General features: G+C 40.1%; 1 long non-coding RNA gene across 3 annotated transcripts in view; it reads left to right on the top strand.

The window, feature by feature from the left end:
• LOC149127499 (uncharacterized) overlaps window positions 1–16,171 on the top strand; it is a 50,109-nt gene extending 33,938 nt beyond the window's left edge. Inside the window, exon 3 of one of the 3 annotated variants that reach the window (XR_016231260.1) lies at window positions 15,965–16,171. This is a non-coding gene — a long non-coding RNA (uncharacterized LOC149127499). Of the gene's footprint in view, window positions 1–1,392; window positions 1,788–15,964 lie in introns of those variants that run through there. The other 2 variants (XR_016231259.1, XR_016231261.1) reach the window with 2 other exon arrangements.
• Window positions 16,172–21,039: the final 4,868 nt, after the last annotated feature.

Below are 21,039 nucleotides of genomic sequence, written 5' to 3'. Positions count from 1 at the left end.
AGTGGGCCCTAATTCCACCTCTTGGTAGACTGATACCAACCTACGGAAAATAGTACGGAATTTCCTTAAACAACTAAAAAGTAGAGGTATCATTTGGTTAAGCAGTTCCATTCTGCCTATATCTGTATCCAAAGAAAATGAAACCAGTGCATCAAAGAGATATCTGCACTCCAACATTCGTTGCAGCACTATCCTCAATAGCCAAGAAATGCAGGGGCAGGTGCTGTGGCATCGTGGATTAAGCCTCTGTCTGTGCCACCAGCATTCTATATGGGTGCTGGTTGGTGTCCTGCTGCTCCTCTTTCAATCCAGCTCTTGCTTATGGCCTGGGAAAGCAGTGGAAGATGGCAGAAGTTCTTGGGCCCCTGAGCTTGTGTGAGAGACACAGAGGAAGCTCCTGGCTTTGGATCAGACCAGCTCTGGCCATTGCATGCATTTGGGGAGGGAACCAACAGATGGGGTAACTTTCTCTCTGTCTGTCTCTCTCTCTATATATCTCTGTAACTCTACCTCTCAAATAAATAAATAAAATACATACATACATAAAATTTTTAAAAAATGTTATGAAAGCAGTTTTAGTATCCATCAACATTTGAATGAAGATGCATGTATATACACTAACAATATAGACACACGGTGGAATAGTTTTCAACTTTTTTAAAAAAAAGATTTATTTATTTATTTGAAAGTCAGAGTTACACACACACAGAGGGGGAGAGAGAGAGAGAGAGAGAGAGAGAGAGAGGTCTTCCATCCGCTGGTTCACTCCCCAACTGGCTGCAACGGCTGGAGCTGTGCTGATCCGAAGCAAGGAGCCAAGAACTTCTTCTGGGTCTCCCACATCGGTACAGGGGCCTAAGATTTTGGGCCATCTTCTACTGCTTTCCCAGGCTATAGCAGAGAGCTGGAACAGAAGTAGAGCAGCGGGGACTTAAGGCTGGGGCTTTAACCCATTATGCCACAACGCCAACCCAGTTTTCAACTTTTAAAAAATGACATTATACTAAAAGAAATAAGTTAGACACAGAAAGATAAATGCCACGGGTCCTGTCACTCACATGTGAAATATAAAAGAGTCAAACTCATAGAACAAGAAAATAGAATGATGGTTACCAAAAATGGGGTTTAGGATATGAGTGGTAGGTGGAGAGATGTTGGTCAAAGGCTACAAAATTCCTATTAAACAAGAAGGGGTTATTTTGAAACCTACTGCACCCTTTTAAGTTAAAATTTAAACACTTAAGGATAATTGTGTGTTAATTACAGAATTCAACCAATAGTACTAGAACAAAAAAAATATTAAAAGGGATAAAGTATTACATTGTACATCAACAGTCAGGTCAAAGGCTGATCAAGTCACTGTTTCTCATAGTGTCCATTTCACTTCAACAGGTTTTCCCTTTGGTGCTCAGTTACTTGTCACCGATCAGGGAGAACATATGATATTTGTCCCTTTGGGACTGGCTTAATTCACGCAGCATAATGTTTTCCAGATCTTCCACTTTGACTATGACCCTGTCTGAATAAGATCGAAGTCAGCGAACTCAAAAGGCTTCCATAGCCATGGCAACTCATGACTAGAGCCTGGGGTGATTACTGATGCCATAAACAAGAGTGTCAAATTGTTAAGTCAACAACAGGAGTCACTATGTACTTACTTCTCATGTGGGATCTCTGTCCTTAATGTGTTGTCCAATGTGAAATAATGCTATGACTAGTACTGAGACAATATTTTATGCTTTGTGTTTCTGTGTGGGTGCAAACTGATGAAATCTTTATATATACTAAATCATTCTTCTGTATATAAAGATAATTGAAAATGAATCTTGATGTGAATGGAATGGGAGAGGGAGCGGGAGATGGGAGGGGTGCGAGTGGGAGGAAAGTCATGGGGGGGAAGCCATTGTAATCCATAAACTGTACTTTGGAAATTTATATTTACTAAATAAAAGTTAAAAAAAAAGAAAGAAACCTACTGCACCAAGATAAGAAATAGTTGTGATGGATTGATTCACTGACTAATCTTCCACAATGTTTGAAAATGTAAAACATTACATTGTACCTCATAAATATATATATATAGAATTTAATTTGTCAATTAAAATGTCTAACCTTAAACAGATGTATTCTGTTTAAAAGGTATAATTTTTCAGAAACTCAAATTCGAATACACAACTGAAACCGTTGCTGACTCCACAGCTTCCCAGCTACAGGCGACTCCCTGCTGTGTTCCTCTGGTTGTTTTTAGAGCTGGCAGTGAGACAGGAGCTACCAGCACACGACTGCATCTGCCTCTGCAGATTTTTTTTTGAAGATTTATTTATTTATTTGAAAGAATTACAGAGAGGGAGGGAGACAGAGAGAGGGGCGGGAGGAGAGAGATGTCACTTCCATCTGTTGGTTCACTCCTCAAATGGCTCAGTGGACAGGGTTTGGTCAATGTGGAAGCCAGAAACCTGAAACTCCATCTGGGTCTACCACGTGAGTGCAGGGGCCCAAGCACTTGGGCCATCTTCCAGTGCTTTCCCAGGACATTGGCAGGGAGCTGGGTAGGAAGTGGAGCAGCCAAGACAGGAATCAACTCCACTGGGGATGCTGGCGTCCCAGGTTTTGAATTTAGCAGCTATGCAACAATGCAGATGTTTTCATACCACAAGAGAGGTCAGATGCAACTTAAACATTTATCTTTTATTTTCCAGTATGTTTCTAGATTGCTGACTAAAGTCCTGGCCACTTGGCTTGTAGCTTAGGACATCATGATACATATAGTTATTTATATATAAACTTCATATGTGTGTGTTTGTGTGTGTATAATTAGAACACTTACTGTGGAACGTGATGGCAAGAGTTGAAGAAGTATTCCTTACTTTATGGCACAAAATGAACATTGTGAAGGGATTATTTGTAAAAGGCCAGAGCATATCCATCAATTACACATTTTCACTGTAAAAAGTAACATTTGTAAAGGAAAAAGAAATTCTTTTGTTGGATTGGATTAGATGTGTACCAAATTCAATGTCAGGAGATTGACTCAGTACATATATTCAGGATATTTACCAAGGAAAAGGACTTGGTGTAATTATATCAAAGGAGAGAAATTAATATTTAACGAGAGTGTACAATAGTCCATGTATTGTTCTAGAAAGTTCCACGTATCTCATCCTACTTATATTGCTCCCGTGTAATGAATGTTATTTAGTTCAACTTTCCAGTAGATTAAATAAATTATCAGATAGATTTCAAAATAAGTCAAAGTCCTAGATCTTATAGGTGGTAGTTGTTCAATTTAACTTCACCCACACCTTGCTATTCCCAAAGCCAGTTTGCCACCCAGTATCAGGTCATCATTAAAATAAAATTGCATCTTTGAAGTTCTTAGAAAGTTATTTACATGATTGGGACAATTGTAACTTCATACTATTTAATGTCGACTGTTCTTCATTGGTTTCAAATTCTTTCCTGAATTTTACAAGTGCTAGCTACAAAATTTATCAAACATCCGACTGATTTTACACTTTACTTATTATTTATGTGTTGAATAGTTTTCTAGTGGTGGAAACTTTAGTAAACTCATTATGTTTTCTTATAAATGGTCCAGAAATAGTACAATATGGACTAGCTTTTTCATCCCACCCCTCACCCCCACAGGTTTTGTGTCCACTTTCATCAAATACCATGTTTAGGTTGCTGTTCCATCTGCAGTCAAACACAAGAGTTGTCTTATTCTCCTAATGGTTTCAAGAGTATGAGCAAAGGACATCAGTCCATTGTTACATAGGATAAGGTGAAAAAGCTACTAAGCCTCTTCTTCAAATAGACCTCTGATAAACACTGAAGAACACATCAGTTTCAAGAGCTCTCTGTGTATAGATGGTGAACATAATTCTACACTGGAGAGCTATAGGATTTGGACTGTAGAGTGGGAAGTAAAGGTACATAATGAATAATTATTTCCTGGGACTTGGGGGGCTTTACCTTATTAAAATTCACAATTGTCCAAGTTCAGCTACAGGGTGCTTTGTCCATTTCTTCTAATTGTCCAGCTCTGAGTTTTACTTTGATCTCATTTGTTAATTTGCCCATTGCTCCAACATTTGCAGAAAAGGTGTTTTGTATTTGGCTGTATCATGATAGTATCACTACCAATTTTATTGCTTTGATAATAAATAAAAATTAAGTATTTGATCTTTAAAAATAATTTGCCATTTTTATCTAGAGGATCACTTAATTTTAAAGATTTATAAAAACTGGTAATTCTGCATAAATTTACTCTTATGTGGGGAGGCCACACCATATAATATAACAAATATGATCTTTGGTGTCAACAACTAGAGTATTAATATTGGATCTTCTGGTATCTTTAGGGAATTGAGCAAATTAATTTACCCTTCCAAGGCTCAATTGCCTCTAATATAAAATGAAAGGAGTAAATTAACAGACTGGGCCTGAAGGTTATACATGATTTAAAAAGCCCCAGTGCATTTTAATATTCAGTTAGTATTATGTAATGGTAATGCATACATTTACCTTTACTATTTTACTTTTATTTTTTGGGAAAGGCAGAGTAGCAGAGAGTGGGAGTGACAGAGAGAGAGAGTGGGAGATGGAGAGGAAGAAAGAGAGAGAAAGAGTGACAGAATCTTCTATCTGCTGGTTCACTCCCCAAATGGATGTGGTCAGGCTGAAACCAGGAGCCAGGAACTCCATCTTAATTTCTGACATGGGTGGCAGGGACCCAAGTACTTGAGCCAAGATCTGCTGCTTCCCCAGGCACCTTAGCAGGAAGCTGGATTGGCAACAGAGTAGCCAGGACTTCAACCTCCAGACTGATATGGGAATCTGGCATTGCAAGTGTTGGCTTAACCTGCTGTGCTGCAACTCTGGCCCCTTCATTTATCTTTTTATTGTACTTTCTAATACCCCAAACATTTTCTTGCCCATAAATACAGCAAAATCAAGAAATAGGCCAATTCTCTTTACATATTTGCTAAGTAGAATTTACACAGTTTTTAAAAAAGTGTAAAAACAAAAGGATTTATTTCACACAATTCAGCCTCACATACATCTTCTATCAGGTTGATCACATGGATACAAATACTACCTCTTTTCTTTTGTTGAAACTGAAAACATACCTAGAAAGGCTTTTCTTGTACTGCTAATGCAAAAAGTATGAGAAATAGAAGGTGTATGGCTCCCTAAATCCTCAAGCAAACTCTAGATGGGATGCCTAAACTCCTCTCAAATGACAGACTAGGAGCTGATGCTAACTGGAAATATGGTATCGGGTTTTCAGTGTTCACATTTTAGTATCTGTTATAAAGCAGTTGCTGACACAAACTGAGTGCATTCATTGTTTGGTCGTAGGTCATCAGGAAAAATTCAGCTCAGAAGTTTTGTTGGCTGATAAGGGTTCTGTAGGTCCTGCTACCAATCAGGAAAATCACTACAGATAATCACACATGGTTCAGGGGAGATGAATTTTGAAACTGGCCCTATTGACTTGCAGAAGTGGCCAAGACAGAGCTGGACAGAATCAACCTTAGACCTGTGTGAAATAGAAAATCCCAGGATGGCAATCACACTGCCTTTCTCACGATTTTTAGCAGACAGATTGACCTGTGCTTACATAGCATCTGCTCTATCTAGTATTCCATGTACCTTTGGTGTCTTTTGTTTTTATATAATTGTTATAGTGTTTGCCATTTTTTTAATAAGCAGCAAGATGCAGGTTCTATTTCAAGACTAGGCAGAGTGCAAACTTAGAGGTTCTTCAAGGTGTGATTGGCTATTTTGGTTACATTTGCTTTTGTCCTTGTGTTGAGCTACCTTCAGTCAAGCGTTTACTTGTCAAAGTGTGTGTGCTGATTTGGGATGCTACAATAACTCCATCAACTCATGGCTACAGGGGCTAGCACTGTGGCACAGAGGTTAATTTGCCACCTGCAGCACCAGTATTTCACTCCAACTCCAGGGATGGTTCAAGTTCAGACAGCTCTGCTTCTGATTCAGATCTGCTTCTGTTCCTTGCACTGTGCTTGGAAAACAGCACATACAGTCCAAGTACTTAGGCCCCTGCCACTTGTGAGGGAGACCAGCATGGGGTTCTGGGTTCCAGGCTTCAGTCGGGCCCTGCTCTGGCTGTTGGTGGCCATTTGGGGAGAGAACCAGAAGATACGAGCTCTTTCTGTGTGTTGGTTTCTCTCCCTGTATACTTCTCAAGTAAAGAATAAACACACACACACAGCGCAGACATTTGGGGCAGTGGTGAACACAGCACTGGGGGTGCCTGCTTCACACACTGGAGTGCCTGAGTTTGAGTTCTGGCTCTGGCCCTGATTATTGCTGTTTCCTATACCCTGGGAAGCAGCAGATGGTGATTCAAGTAGCGGGTCCCTGCCAAGACCGACCTGGTTCTCTCAGGCACTGAGGAATGAGAGATCTCTCTCTCTCTGCCTCTCAAATAGAAAAACAAACAACAAATAAATAAATAAAAACACATTCTATGCTATTTTTATGTAAGTACCCATTTTCAAAAGGACATTTATAAGACAAATAAACTAGGAAGAATTTTTTTACCCCATTAAGCAGATTTGAAAGAAGTATATCTGAAATGATCCACTTTTTATAATGAACTGTGTAAAATTGTGTTAGCCTAGGAAAGTAGTTTAACATTGCAATGACATTATTGTGCTGCCATAGAAACATTGAGTATTTCCAGGTAGCCATCAATAGAAAATCAAATAGATATTTTAAAAATCGTAACAAGTTGTACTACACACTTGAAATTTATGTTGAAATGAGAATGAAATGACTTGGCTCCTTTGCAATAAAGTGGAGCAGAACACTGAAGTAGTAAATTTCCTGATAAAACAAATCTCTATAATATAATTTTGCAAGTGATGTTAGAACCAGGAACAATTATGTAGAAACATATAGAAACAAAGAGTTTTTTTCCTTTATTGCATCAGTATTCTTAATTGTTGTCATTGCTGGGATTTTTTTTTCATCAGGCCTGAGTCACCAACATAGCCTTTAACAGCAAATAAATGAATAATCTTTAAACTCAGTTGTATTTGTGCCAAAACCTATCCTTGCTGGTATGCCAGATGGTGACTTGCAATTCAAAGCAAGGGGTACCTAATCCAAAGATCATGTGCCTTGGAGAAAACTGACCTTGGTACAGTCCTGGTTTCGCCACTTATTCACTGTGTAACCCTGAGAAAATTCTGGTTAGCTGTTTGAATTAGGACTTTCATCTCCAAAATGGCAGGAAAAATGCACTCAGGGTATTGTTGCTAAGGCCGTAAAGGCAGAAAGCGTATATTGTCCACAACAGGGCAGAGGCAAGCCCATAGCTGGGGCTCAGACCTGCCTTTCCTGTGGCGAGCCAGAGGCAGGGGTGCAAAGGGAACACGAGCATGGTGAGGCAAACAGCCTGAGTTTTGAGAACCCACACACTGGATCTAGTGACCACATAAAATGTGAACGTCCTGTTGTGATTTGTGCAGTTTCTCAGCTTTCATGCTCAAGTTCTGGGAACAATGACATGGTCTCTGAGCACCAGCCCTTGGCAATATACACGTTCTCATCTCTCCCCTGAGGCAAGGAACCAGTCTGTATTTTGTATTCCTGTTTCTCAGTGAATATGATATTATTATTTTTATTTCTTTTGCCTTATTCTATAAGTGCATTATTGATGCACTTTTTGCAATCACATATCCCTTGAAGATAAAGGCTTGTCTACATCTCTACTATATCTCTAAAGAGTACACTGAATCTATTCTAATCCACCCTCAGCAGGCTGATAAAATATAACATTGTTTATCATCCATACTATCAACTATATGTTGTTTAAAAACCATTATTTCTCTGTCACATGGTAAGACTTCAATATAATTTTCATGAAATTAAAGATACAACCCTTAGAAGTAGCTACTGATTAGGAATAATTCACTGAGTAATTTTCTCAATATCTCAGGACTTCCTCCATATCTTACTGGCCAATATTATGTCAAAACATTCTGCAGTCCTCAAGAATACATAAGTTTTAGGGTTGATATTGGTGCAAAGCATTTAAGCCACCAGCTGCAACAGCAGCATCTCTAGGTGTGTCCGCTTGAGTCCTGACAGTTCCTTCTAATCCAACTCCATGCCAATGTGCTTCAGGAAGTAGCAGAAGATGGCCCAATTGGTTTGTCCCCTGCCACCCATGTGGAAGACCCAGATGGAATTCCTGGCTCCAGGTTTTGGCCTGGGCCATCCCTGGCCATTGCAGCCATTTGTGGAGAGTGAAGGTAGTAAAGCAGCTAATGGAAGCTCTCTCTCTCTCTCTCTGTGCGTGTGTGTTTGTGTTTCTCCCTCTAACTCTTTCAAGTGGATATCTGAAATTTTAAAACAAAGTGTTGATAAGTTTTGAAATTTTAAAACCAAGTGTAGAAAATTTTGACAAATTTCACCCAAACATAAAATCAGTTAAGATGTGGATTTCTTATTTGAAGTCTTCACCACCAGTATGTTTCTCTGCTCCTTTCTTTGTAAAGAAAGATTATTCTCATGTGAAAATTAAGAATAGAAATTACCATCAATAAGTTTTTCCTCTTATTATGCCACCTTTGTGTTGTTTTTGAAGCATCAAATCAATTAACACCCACAGGTTAAGATAGCTTGTTGCAGTCATTTCACAGTGGATAGTCTTTGGTAAAGAATTAGGAAGTTGTTTGTCCTATGCTTCTCCTGCTAATTGAATTTTTTTTTCTTTATATGTATTGATACAGATTGCATCAAATACTGAATCTCTGAAGGTGACCATAGCCTTTCTAGATAACTTTGCAAATATGCATCCTAATCCTATTTATGTTGAATTTGGAGTTACTTTAGAAGCCTATGTATTTTCCCAAATTAAAAATTACTGATTTTTGTGTGACTTTTTTTTGTAACAGTGGCTGGGTACTGTGGCTGATGTACACCCAAAGGAACACACACATACCTACATACACACCATTCCTGTGACACACTGGGAAAAAGGACTCCACACATGTGCCACCCTCAAGCCTTCTCCAGGCCGTGTTCACTTCACTCTCACACTCTTTTAAGTCCCTCAGGATAAGGATGCTGTGTTCTTCCTAGGTTGAGTCTTTGTTTCTGTTAAATTGGCCCACGCTTTTCCCATTTATTTTGCTTTTTAATGATGGGTGCAGTTGATCATTCTGAACTCTGGCTATTGTGTGTTTTTGAATAATCACTTGTAAACATTGTAGCTGCATGAAGCTATTTATTATACTTAGGGTACAGGGACTTTGATGGTTTGGAGGCCTTGGTAGTCATATCAAGAGCCAGCAATATATACTTGAGTACCGTAGTGGTTGTGGCCTGGCGTTGTAGTCTCACTCACTCTTACGCATCTCTTCATATTAGGGACTCGTACTCACACACAGAGAGAGACAGATGACACCATGTAACAGGGGATGATTATTGTTAGATATGCATAAGCAGTAAGTTTGGGATAATAAAAATGATCAAATATGAAGCACACATTGTAGCAAGGTCTAGCTAGAGATTTTCATTTCAAGCATAAAGATAATCACATCGATCATTCACTTTCACTCCCAGGATGTCTTCACCACTCTTGGTGAAATTTTCATGTCACAGATTTTGTTTTCATGAATTATGTAAGTAACAGCATGGGTACAAATGAGAAGAGAAACTAATTAATAGTGAACACAGTAAAAGTTTAGATGCAGTTACCATTCTACTAAGTGCGGAGAGGTTTACCAAGTCCTATTCAGCACAGCTCAGAAGTGAGTCTTTAGGTCCTCAGCAGGGACTCAGACTTGGCCTCCTCTGAAATGTCCTAACTGCAGAACGAGGGTGCTCCATCCTGATTGATTGCCTTGGGCTTCTTCGTTAGCACTGAAACACTGAGTCAGAAGGAGGCAGTGCCTGGGAGGTTTGATGAGCTCTTTTCACATGGCCTTCTCTGCAAAGACAGTGAGGATCAAACATCCGTAAAGGTCTGCATCCTGCTGCCCATGTTCCCTCCTGTTGCTGTTCCCCCCATGTTTGTTCTCCCACCTTGATGTGTTGGGAAAACAACTGAACAGGGATCACTGTGAGTAATTCCTAACCCCAAGTCTTGGAGGTGGCTGAGGGCGACTCTTACCTGTTCCATTTCTGCATGAAGAAGTCACAAAGCTCCATTCTAGAGTGCACATAGCTGGCCTCCCTCTTCTGACCCTGCCTGATTCATGCAGCGGCCTCTTTATTTCAGGAAACTTTCCCAACCTGTAAACCCCTCCGCCCTTGTATACTCAGAGATTTCTCACAGGCTGGACTGCGACGTCTTGGTCTGGTTATTTTTTTGTGTTTTCACCCCCTCTGTCTAACACGTTCTAATTGATTGCTCACTCTTGAGCTCCCTGGCTTTCCACTTGGTTGCGAGTCAGACAGCACAAGAGAAATTGATGCAAGTGGGAAAACATGTGAGGGAAATGCTATGTCTCCAGGGCTTGTGAGAATCAGTGAAAAATGGCCCTTGGCAAATTGAGCCATAGAAACTCCACGTTTCTTTCTTACCTCCCCCCTCCCTACACATACACACACCGAAGACTCCAGAGATAAACTTCAGTTTCAGTAAATTTATTGTTGTGGTAGTTTCTCAAGCATCCAAAATGTCCTGATATTTTCCCAGGTCAGTGTTCCTGTGGGAAAATTCTGAACATGCTGGTAAAATTATTAGAAAAACCCTAGTAAATAGATCTCAGGAAACCCAGTCTAAAAGAGGTGGAAAGGCTCCTTCATTCCTTTGTGCTTAGTGAAATAAGCCAGTCCCCAAAAGATAAAAGTCTTATGTCACCTCAGATATGTGACAGTTAATATAGAATACAAAAACTGCATAGGAATGAAACGGATGTCTTGAGAGTTGATTGTTTTTAGTTCTTGTTTATACTCCTGTGGAATATGGGCTTCCTACTTTTTGCTTGCTGAATAGTATGATCAGTAGTGCATTAAGCCTGCAATTGTGGAGTGGACTGAAATTATGTTTTTGCAAATTTAAAAAAATATGAAAGGAAGAAAGGAGATTGAGGGAGGGAGCATGGGAGCAAGTGAAATATGCTTATCTTTTTAAAATTGTTTCTGTGAAATACCTGAAGTCTGTTCTGTTTATATTATTAATATTTTTAAAAAAAGATTTATCCAAAGTTTCTGCAAAACTGACAGTGAGCTTCACTTGGAACCAACTAGGTCCACATTCAATTAACACTCAGATTTTTCTGAGACCTGCTTTCTAGCATTTGAAGCCCTCAGATTCTTTTTTTTTTTTTTTTTTTTTTTTTTTTTTTTTTTTTTTGACAGGCAGAGTGGACAGTGAGAGAGAGAGACAGAGAGAAAGGTCTTCCTTTTGCCGTTGGTTCACCCTCCAATGGCCGCCGCTGCAGCCGGCGCACCGCGCTGATCCTGGCAGGAGCCAGGAGCCAGGTGCTTTTCCTGGTCTCCCATGGGGTGCAGGGCCCAAGCACCTGGGCCATCCTCCACTGCACTCCCTGGCCATAGCAGAGAGCTGGCCTGGAAGAGGGGCGACCGGGACAGAATCCGGCGCCCCAACCGGGACTAGAACCCGGTGTGCCGGCGCCGCAAGGTGGAGGATTAGCCTATTGAGCCACGGCGCCGGCCCAAAGCCCTCAGATTCTATGAAACTTCGTTCCATGGAGGAGGCAGAGGAAGCCAGTGGGAATAGAAATGGAGAGAAAAAGGTTCCTTTCTTTGCTATTTCTGGAATCATTCACATTCTAAGCACTTTCTAGCACACTGGCTTTCAGAAATCTTTACATTTTCCTGAGGGGCAGGTAAGTGTTTTTATCCCAATTTTACAGATGAAAAACTTGAAGCCCAAGGTTAAGTGACTTGCATGCAGCAGCACTGGGAGCCAATGTCAAGATCAGACTTCCACCATCAATGTTTGATTGCTCAGACCACTCAGCCACGACTCTGTCTAAGTATAACACAAATATTTGGAAAATGGGTTTAACTGTTCTTAGGAGCACAAACAGTCTATACTGTGTTCCAGGTCAGAATAGGCTTTCTAAACACCTGAACAACAGGAAAATAGAGAGTACAGCATGATTGTTCAAATGTTTAACTGAGGTTGCTAGCGTTGTACATAATTTTGGGAGTTGATGTACTCACCATTTATATCTGCATACATTCATTCAACAAACACCCATTTAGCAACCAATATCAAGATTGCAAGTTTAATTGCAAACATATACACAAATGTAAGACAAAATACCACATGCTTTCACAGCTAGTCTTTGTAGTAATAATCTATGGTCAGGTTGTGTGGTAGATGATTTATGTATGTAATAACATATATTCAAACATAGTCATCTCACTTAAGCATTAAATAGCCATGCATGATAGCTTTCTTTGTTTCATTTTATAAAAAGAAATTCCCAGTCATACAAAAAGTCACCTGATAAGCCAATAGTAAGAATTGGGATATGAACAGGAATTTTTCAAAGAATGAACTACAAATGAACAACAGATATGTGAAAAGATGCTCAAGATCACTAGCCATCAGAGAAATGCAAATGGAAACAATAGCGAAGTTTCACCTCACCCCCATTAGAATGGCTTCATCCACAAATCAAAATATAACAAATACTAACAAGGATGTGGAGGGAGAGTACCTTAAGACAATGCTGGTGGGAATGTAAATAAATGCAACAGCTTTAGAGATTCCTCAGAAGTCTGAAAATAGACCTATAATGTGACCCAGACATCCCACTCCTAAGAATTTACCCAAGTAAAATGAAATCAGTAAGTGAAAGAGTTATCTGTACTACCATGTGCATTGCAGCTCAACTCACAATAGCTAAGATAGGGAATCAACCCAGACATCCATCAACTGATGTCTGAAAAGAAATTGTGGTATATTTACACATTATGGAATACTACTCAACCATAAAAGAGAATGGAATTCTTTCTTTCTTAAAAAAAAAATGGATGCAAATGAGATCATTATATTTAGTGAAATAAGCCATTCCTCCAAAGATAAATATATCTTTCCCTGACTTTTGGTAACTAATATACAGAGTAGTAAAAAATATGTAATGTACACGAGAAAAACTGACATTTTTAGATTTGGTTATTGTAACAGTTTTTCTACTTACTACGTGTGGATTTCTTTATTGAAGAGTATAAGCTTTTGATTATGAAGTAAATTGAAAGTTAGTCACTGCACACATTAGAAGAAAAATATGAAAGGAAGGAGAAGGGAGGGTGGGATGGACAGAGAGTAGAACAAAAAGTATCACTATGCTCTTTTTTTCTTTTTTCTTCTTTTTTTTTTTTTTTTTTTTTTTTTTTGACAGTCAGAGTGGACAGTGAGAGAGAGAGACAGAGAGAAAGGTCTTCCTTTGCCGTTGGTTCACCCTCCAATGGCCGCCGCGGCTGGCGCGCTACAGCCAGCGCACCACACTGATCCGAATCCAGGAGCCAGGTGCTTCCTCCTGGTCTCCCATGGGGTGCAGGGCCCAAGCACTTGGGCCATCCTCCACTGCATTTCCAGGCCACAGCAGAGAGCTGGCCTGGAAGAGGGGCAACCGGGACAGAATCCGGTGCCCCGACCGGGACTAGAACGTGATGTGTCAGTGCCGCAGGCAGAGGATTAGCCTGTTGAGCAGGGTGCCAGCCAAAAGATAGGCTTTCAAGGGCTATGTTGTGGAACAATGACCTAAGCAAATGATTACAATGCCAGCATCCCCCTTCAGAGTCCCAAGTTATGGCTGCTCTTTTTCCAATTCAACTCCCTGATAGCGCATCTGGGAAGACAGCAGAAGATGCTGCAAGTACTCGAGATCCTTTCCACAATATGGGACACCAAGATGGATTTTCTGGCTTTGGCCTGGCCCAGCCCTGGCTGTTGAGGACATTCAGGAAATTAACAGCCAACGGAAGGTGTTTCTCACCCTCTCCCTTTCTTTCTTTGTCTCTTCTCCCTCCCACTCCCACCCTGCCTGCCCCACCATCACTCTTGCTTTCAGATAAAAGCATAAATAAATAAGTCTCTAAAAATGAATGGGCTTCTTAGGTGGGAAAGATCTGCATTCCAATAATAGTTTTGTCATTCAATTAGTTAGTAAAAATATCATCTTAAGTGTTAAAGTGACTGTACTAAGTGTTAAAGTGATCACTTAGATACGATTAAGTGTTAAAGGGATTATATAAATAAGATCAAATATCTGGTACTAATAATAAATAGAATTAAAAAGGGGAGAATGTTCCAACATCAGAAGCAGTCCACACAGCAGACGTACATAATGACAATCATTTTAAAAGCACTCTGACCTCAGAATCAGCCCTGGTCTGGCTGAAAAGCTCATGAGAGTGTTTCATGCATGGAAAGCCAAGACACTATGGCAAAAAAAAAAAAAAAAATGTCTTACATGAAGGATCCCTGTGAGAGAGATCCCAGTGGAAAGAAGTGGCCATCAAAGAAGGATGTAATTTTCTCTGAAAGGAGAAGAGAACTTCCACTTTGATTATGGCCATGTCTAAATACTGACAGAGATTGTGGATTCAAAAGACTTCCATAGCCTTGGCAGCTCCTGTCAGGAGCCTTGGGTGGTCACTGACATCACACATAAGAGTATTATTGTTAAATTAACAACAGGAGTCACTGTGCACTAACTTCCCATGCATTTTGTCCTCAATGAGTTGTATTATGAGAATTAACTGTAAAACTTGTTCTCAAACAGTTTTTTTTGTAAATGTGTGTGCAAATTGTTGAACACTTATAGAATTTGATTTCTGTGTGTAAAATTAATTGAAAATGAAGCCTAATGGAGAGTGGGACTTGGAATGGAGTGGGTGGAGGAGGTGGCATAGGAGTGGGGGTGGGAGGGCAGGTATGACGGGAAAAATCACTATATTCCTAAAGTTATACTTATAAAATTTGTACCCATTAAATAAAAGGCTTCTTTGAGGAAAAAAACAATGCAGCCATGCTTCCAGATGAACCTTTCTCTAGAGGAATCTTCCAAAGCTCTTTCATCCCTCTTGCTCTATTGCCAGGGGCTTCCCTTATGCTGTTGCCTTGAGGTGAGTCATAGCCTTGGGCTTCTTACCTCTTCCTGAATCTTTGAGGCCTGGGGAACTGGACCTGACCCAACCATGACCGTGGATGCAGGGAAGTTCTCCAGCTGGACTTGGACTTAGTTCGCCCTTGTTCCTGACTTGTTATTCTCAAAAATGACTGTAGAATATTCTGGAAGTGCAGTTCCCTAACAGAAGCAGTGACTGGCCAGGAGAGTCTGGGCTCTGTCCCTGCCAGTCTTAGAAACAGGAAGCTGTCAAAATTTTTGTCCTGTGGTTGTGTTCCCCTGAGTCTAAAACCCAGGGGCTGCATCACGTAGGGTGCAAGAGGGGCACACACAGTCAGCACCCCATCCACCCTGGGCAGCTCTCCTGAGTCTTAGATGACTGGCTAACCAGGAATCCCAGAGTTCTGCTATCCCCACACTGTTGTTTGAATGTTCTGTCTCACTGGACTCGTCCAGGTGGTGGTAGCCAGCTCACTACAGGGCGAGCTAAAGTGGCAAGCACACACAGTGACCCCACACCACAGGATCCATTCCCCAAGGCTTGTTCATCATCAGCTGTGGGTGATGAAGGGACACGAGGGACTGAAGTCAGACCCTGGATTTTTCTAAAGGCGACCTTGTGGAGCTCACCAGAGGGTATCCAGGAAGACATCACCTGGTGCACTCAATGAAAACCAAATTCGAGCTGCACATATAACTTCAAATGCTCTCAAGGCCACATTTTTAACAGAATAGAAAGAGGCAGGTGGTATTCATTTTAATAATATATTCTATTGAACCAAATATATCAAAAATATTATTTCAATTTGGCTATAAAAAGATATTAATGAGATATTTCTTATCTCTATTTTTTTTTGCACCAGGTCATCTACACCTGGTGTGCATCTTTGGCTCAGAGATCCTCTGAGTTCTCAGCAGCTACCTCTGCGGCTCCTCAGTGCAGGTGCACTGGGCCAGCTCAGACATCTAGGCATGAGCAGGAAACATCAAGCTGCAAGCCTCCTTGCCTACTTGAGGGTGATGGAAGGGAACCAAGAGAATGGGTACCTCCCTCTCTCTGTTTTTAACTATATTCTCAAATAAATAAATAAAATATTTTTAAAAATATATGAAAGCAATTTTAGTATCCATCAACATTTGAATAGAGTTACACATATACACACTCGCAATATAGACAAACAGTGGAATAGTTTTCAACTTTTAAAAAACGACATTATATTGAGGAATAAGTCAGACACAGGAAGAAATTTGTCACGTGTCCTGTCACTCACATCTGAAATCTAAAAGAGTCAATCTCATAGAACAAGAAAATAGAATGATGGTTACCAAAAATGCAGTTTAGGATATGAGTGGCAGATGGAGAGATGTTGGTCAAAGGCTACAAAATTCCTGTTAAACAAAAGGAGATTTTTTGAAATCTACTGCGCCAAGATAAGAAATAGCTGTGGTGATGGATTGATTCACTGACTAATCTTCCACAATGTTTGAAGGGAGGAGGTGGTGGGGTGGGAGGGTGGGTATGGTGGGAAGAATCACTATATACTTAAAATTGTAGTTATGGAATCTGTACTCATTAAATAAAAAGTTTCTTTGAAAAAAAAAGAGAAATGACGATCTTCAAACAACAGTGATATTTGTTAGTCATTGTATGCTGTACCTCACCCATAAAGGTTATCAGTATCATACTAAAAATAAGTTAGTGATACGTGATGTTATTTTAACTCTATGAGTTCAATTTTCCTTGCTTTTAGAATGGAAATATTAATGAGTGATATCATTGTCCAATAATATAAGACTCTTGAGAGTGTTAAGGAAAATGTATTTTTACTTTATAATCCTTTTCTTTCTCGTCCTTTAAGACCCATTAAAAATACCTTGATAGTATTTTGAATGAAGTTATTTAAATAATCTTAAAGGAACAGGTAATATTTGCCAAATAAGAGAGGATTTTGCAGAATGAGGACCAAATAAAATTGGAAATCCAGAATGATAAGATGAATCCAGCCCTTGACTTTCACTTCAAGGCATTTAATCCCCAACAGGACTTGAGACTTGGTAGTCACAAACTCCCAGGAAAGAGGGAAAAGATGACTAACTCTAGGTCTTTTTCAAAGTCATGGATCTAATGGGAATTCCTCTCTCACTGAATGGTAGTATCAAGCAGTTTTACCTCATTGAGATGATAAGCTAAACATATGTTCAGATACAAAGAATAGGAGGTGGAATGTGACTGAGAATTTGAAACTTCCAACATGAGGGTGGGCATTTGGCCCAGTGGTTAAGATGTTGGCAAGGATGTCTGGCCACAGATTAAGATGCCCATATTCTGCAAAGCATGCCTAAGTTTGATATCTGACTCTGCTACTGACTTCAGCTTCCTGCTAATTGCATATCTTGAGAGGTAAAGGTGACGGCTCAAGTAATCAAGCCCCTACCACTCATGTAGGAGACCTTGATTGAGTTTACTGCTCCTGGGTTCATTTCTAGCCAGGGGCCATTAAAGGCATTTGGGGAGCAAACAAGGAAACAGACACACGTACATACACACACACACACACCCCTTCTCTCTCTCCCTCTGTGTCTCTCTGTCTGTCTCTCTCTCTGTGTATGTGTCTCCCACTCAAAGAAAAAGATTAAAAATTTAAAAAGCAATCTTTCAGACTGAGAATTTAATTCAATATAACCTAAATTAGAACTATGCCTAGATGTTGCAAAGAAACAGATATATTCTAGATCAAGCTAATATTAATCCACCTTATGAAATAAGTATAGTAGACCAAAAAAAGCATATACTTCCAGGAAGAAGTAAGTCACCATAAAAGAGAACCAGCAGAAAAAAACGAAAACCAACATAGAACAAGAAGGACTTCAGATACTCTGTTAAATTTGTATAAAGAGAAAGATGAGCTTGTAATTACATGCACCAAGAAACTAAAGACTTGAGAAGTGGATTGGAGAAATAAGCAACATAATGGGTTTGGCGCCTTGGCACACCAGGTTAATCCTCCACCCCAGGCACCGGCATCCCATATGGGTGCCGGTTCTAGTACCAGTTGCTCCTCTTCCAGTCTAGCTCTCTGCTGTGGTCCGGGAAGGCAGTGGAGGATGGCCCAAGTGCTTGGGCCTCTGCGCCCCCACGGGAGACCAGGAGAAGGCACCTGGCTCCTGGCTTCAGATCGGCATAGCTCTGGCTGTTGCAGCCATTTGGGGAGTGAACCAATGGAAGGAAGACCTTTCTCTCTATCTCTCTCTCTCTCTCACTGTCTGTAACTCTACCTGTCAAATAAATAAATAAAAATCTTAAAAAAATAAGTAGGAGTAAAGTAGAAGCATAATTAAAATCAATAATCAGGGTTGGGGCTGTGGCATAGCAGGTAAAGCCACTGACAGCAGTGCTGGAATCCCATATGGGCGCTGGTTTGAAACCCTGCTGCTGTACTTCAGATCCAGTTCTTTGCTATGGCCTGGGAAAGCAGTAGAAGATGGCCCAAGTCCTTGGGTCCCTGCACCCACGTGGGGGACCCAAAAAAGCTCCTGGCTCCTGGCTTCAGATTGGCTCAGCTCTGGACATTGCAGACATTTGGAGAGTGAACCAGTGGATGGAAAATTCTCTCTCTAACTCTGCCTTTCAAATAAATAAATAAATCTTTAAAATAAAATCAATAATCAATTGGTAAATGTTGAGTAGTTAGGTTAGTCTTCACACACATAGTAATCATAAAATATGAACAAACATTTTAATGTATTATTAAGTGAACTAGGGAGTAATAGCAAACAGAATAGAAGTATATTTTGAAAAATTTTATAAATATAAAAAACAGATTTCAGACATTGCATGAATGAAATTCTTAGAAGATAATCTCTGTAACGTAAAAATGAGGCAGGCAAGATTTATAACTTTGTGACAGTTGTCTCAGGACATGAGCTGTAGGGAAATAAGAAAACTTTGCCTTACTGATTTATGGTTGTCAAAACAGCCTGAAAAACAGGGACTGGTCTCCGAGAATGCAATGAGTGATGCAAGAGTTGACCTAAAATGTTCTTATGAAATCCACCTATAAAATATTTTGCAGATTGATGAATTATGCAGGCATAGGAGTGATAGGCCAACACACACACACAAGAGATTGAAAAGTGAAAATACTGAAGGGTATTTTAGCTGACAGTCACTGAAGATAGGAAAGAATTTGGGATTTGGATCAAGCCAATTTAATCACCTTTTAGAATAATGACCAGGGCCAAGTGCTATGGTATAACAGATAAGGCTGCCACCTGCAGTGCCAGCATCCCATATGGGTGCCAGTTCAGATCCCAGCTGCTCCACTTCCTATCCAGTTCTCTGATGTGGCCTGGGAAAACAGTAGAAGTTAGTCCAAGTCCTTGGGCCACTGCACCTGTTTAGAAGACCCGGAATAGGCTCCTGGCTCTTGGCTTTGGATTGGCACAGTTCCAGCCCTTGTGGCAAGTTGGGGAGTGGACCAGAAGATGGAAAACTTCTCTCTCTTTCTCTCTCTCTCTCTCTCTGCATCCCCTTCTCTCTGTGTATATCTTTCAAATAAATGAAAAAACCCTTTTTTAAAAAAAGAACAATGACCATAGACTTTAGAACTACAGACTTATTTGTCAGAAAAACAGGAAAAATCATATTTGCTAAAACATATCTTGGATACCACTAAAATTTTAGAAAACAAGAAATATGGCCTTTACTCAAGGAAGTAGCTTCATGAAGTCAATACACACCAATCTTGTGAAAACAGAAAGTAGCTTCAATAAATATGTTCCAAAACTTAAAGATTCAACATGTTTATTAACGAATATGTAGGGAATCTCAATAGAGACTTGAAAATTTATATTGTGAAAAGCAAACTGTAAATTTCAGAGCTGAAAAGCTAAATAAAAGAGATTAAAATTATTGAATACATTTAATAGACGATAGGAGATGATGAAAAGAATTTATGAAGAATCCAAAGATAGTAGCCAATATGAAAATTAGAACAATCTATGATATTAAAACAAGACAATAGACAGTTGCTCAGGTGACCAGCCATCAGGGAAGTGCAAATCAAAACCACGGTGAGGTTTCATCTCATTCCAATTTGAATGGCTCACGTAACAGAAATAAGCAGATGACAAATACTGGCAATGATGTAGGTAAAAAGATACCCAGGTCTACAGATGGTAGGAATGGAAATTGGCGCAGCCACTATGGAAGACAGTTTGGAGATACCTCAGAAATCTGAATATAGACCTACCATATGATCCAGCCATCCTCCTCTGGGAATTTACCCAAACCAAAAGAAATCAGCATATGGAAGTTATTTGGGGGCAGGCACTGTTGCAAAGCAGGTAAGGCTGCTGCCTGCAGTGCTGCTATCTCATATGGGCACCGGTTGAGTCCCAGCTCTTCTACTTCCAATCCAGCTCTCGGCTACAGTGTGATAAAGCAGTGGAAGTTGGCCAGAGTCCTTGAGCCACTGCACCTATGTAGGAGACCCCGAAGAACTTCCTGACTCCTGGCTTCGGATTGGCTCAGCTCCAGCCTTCTAGTCATCTGAGAGTGAACCAGCAGATGGACGACCTCTCTCTCTCTGACTCTGCTCTGTGTAACTTTGCTTTTCAAATAAATAAATAAATAAATCTTTTTTTAGAAAAGTTAAGCTGTATGTTGTGCAAATATGTCAGTGTCGCCACAGAGGTTGATAATGAATAAAGGCACTTCAACAGGTTTATGCTTTCATTCTACAATACTCTTAGTTTTGACCTGATCCAGCCTAAGCCATTGTGGCCATCTAAGGAGTGAACCAGCTGATGGAAGACCTCTCTCTCTCTCTCTGCCTCTGCGCTTTGTTTACCAACTGTTGACTGGATAAAGAAATTATGGTATATATACACTGTGGAGTACTACTCAGCTATAAAAAAATGAAATCCTGTCTTTTGC

This window comes from Oryctolagus cuniculus, chromosome 3, assembly GCF_051225735.1.
Source record: "Oryctolagus cuniculus isolate XC-2025 breed Fujian yellow rabbit chromosome 3, ASM5122573v1, whole genome shotgun sequence".
Classification (NCBI taxonomy): domain Eukaryota; kingdom Metazoa; phylum Chordata; class Mammalia; order Lagomorpha; family Leporidae; genus Oryctolagus; species Oryctolagus cuniculus.
This window is presented reverse-complemented; position numbering and strand designations above follow the sequence as displayed.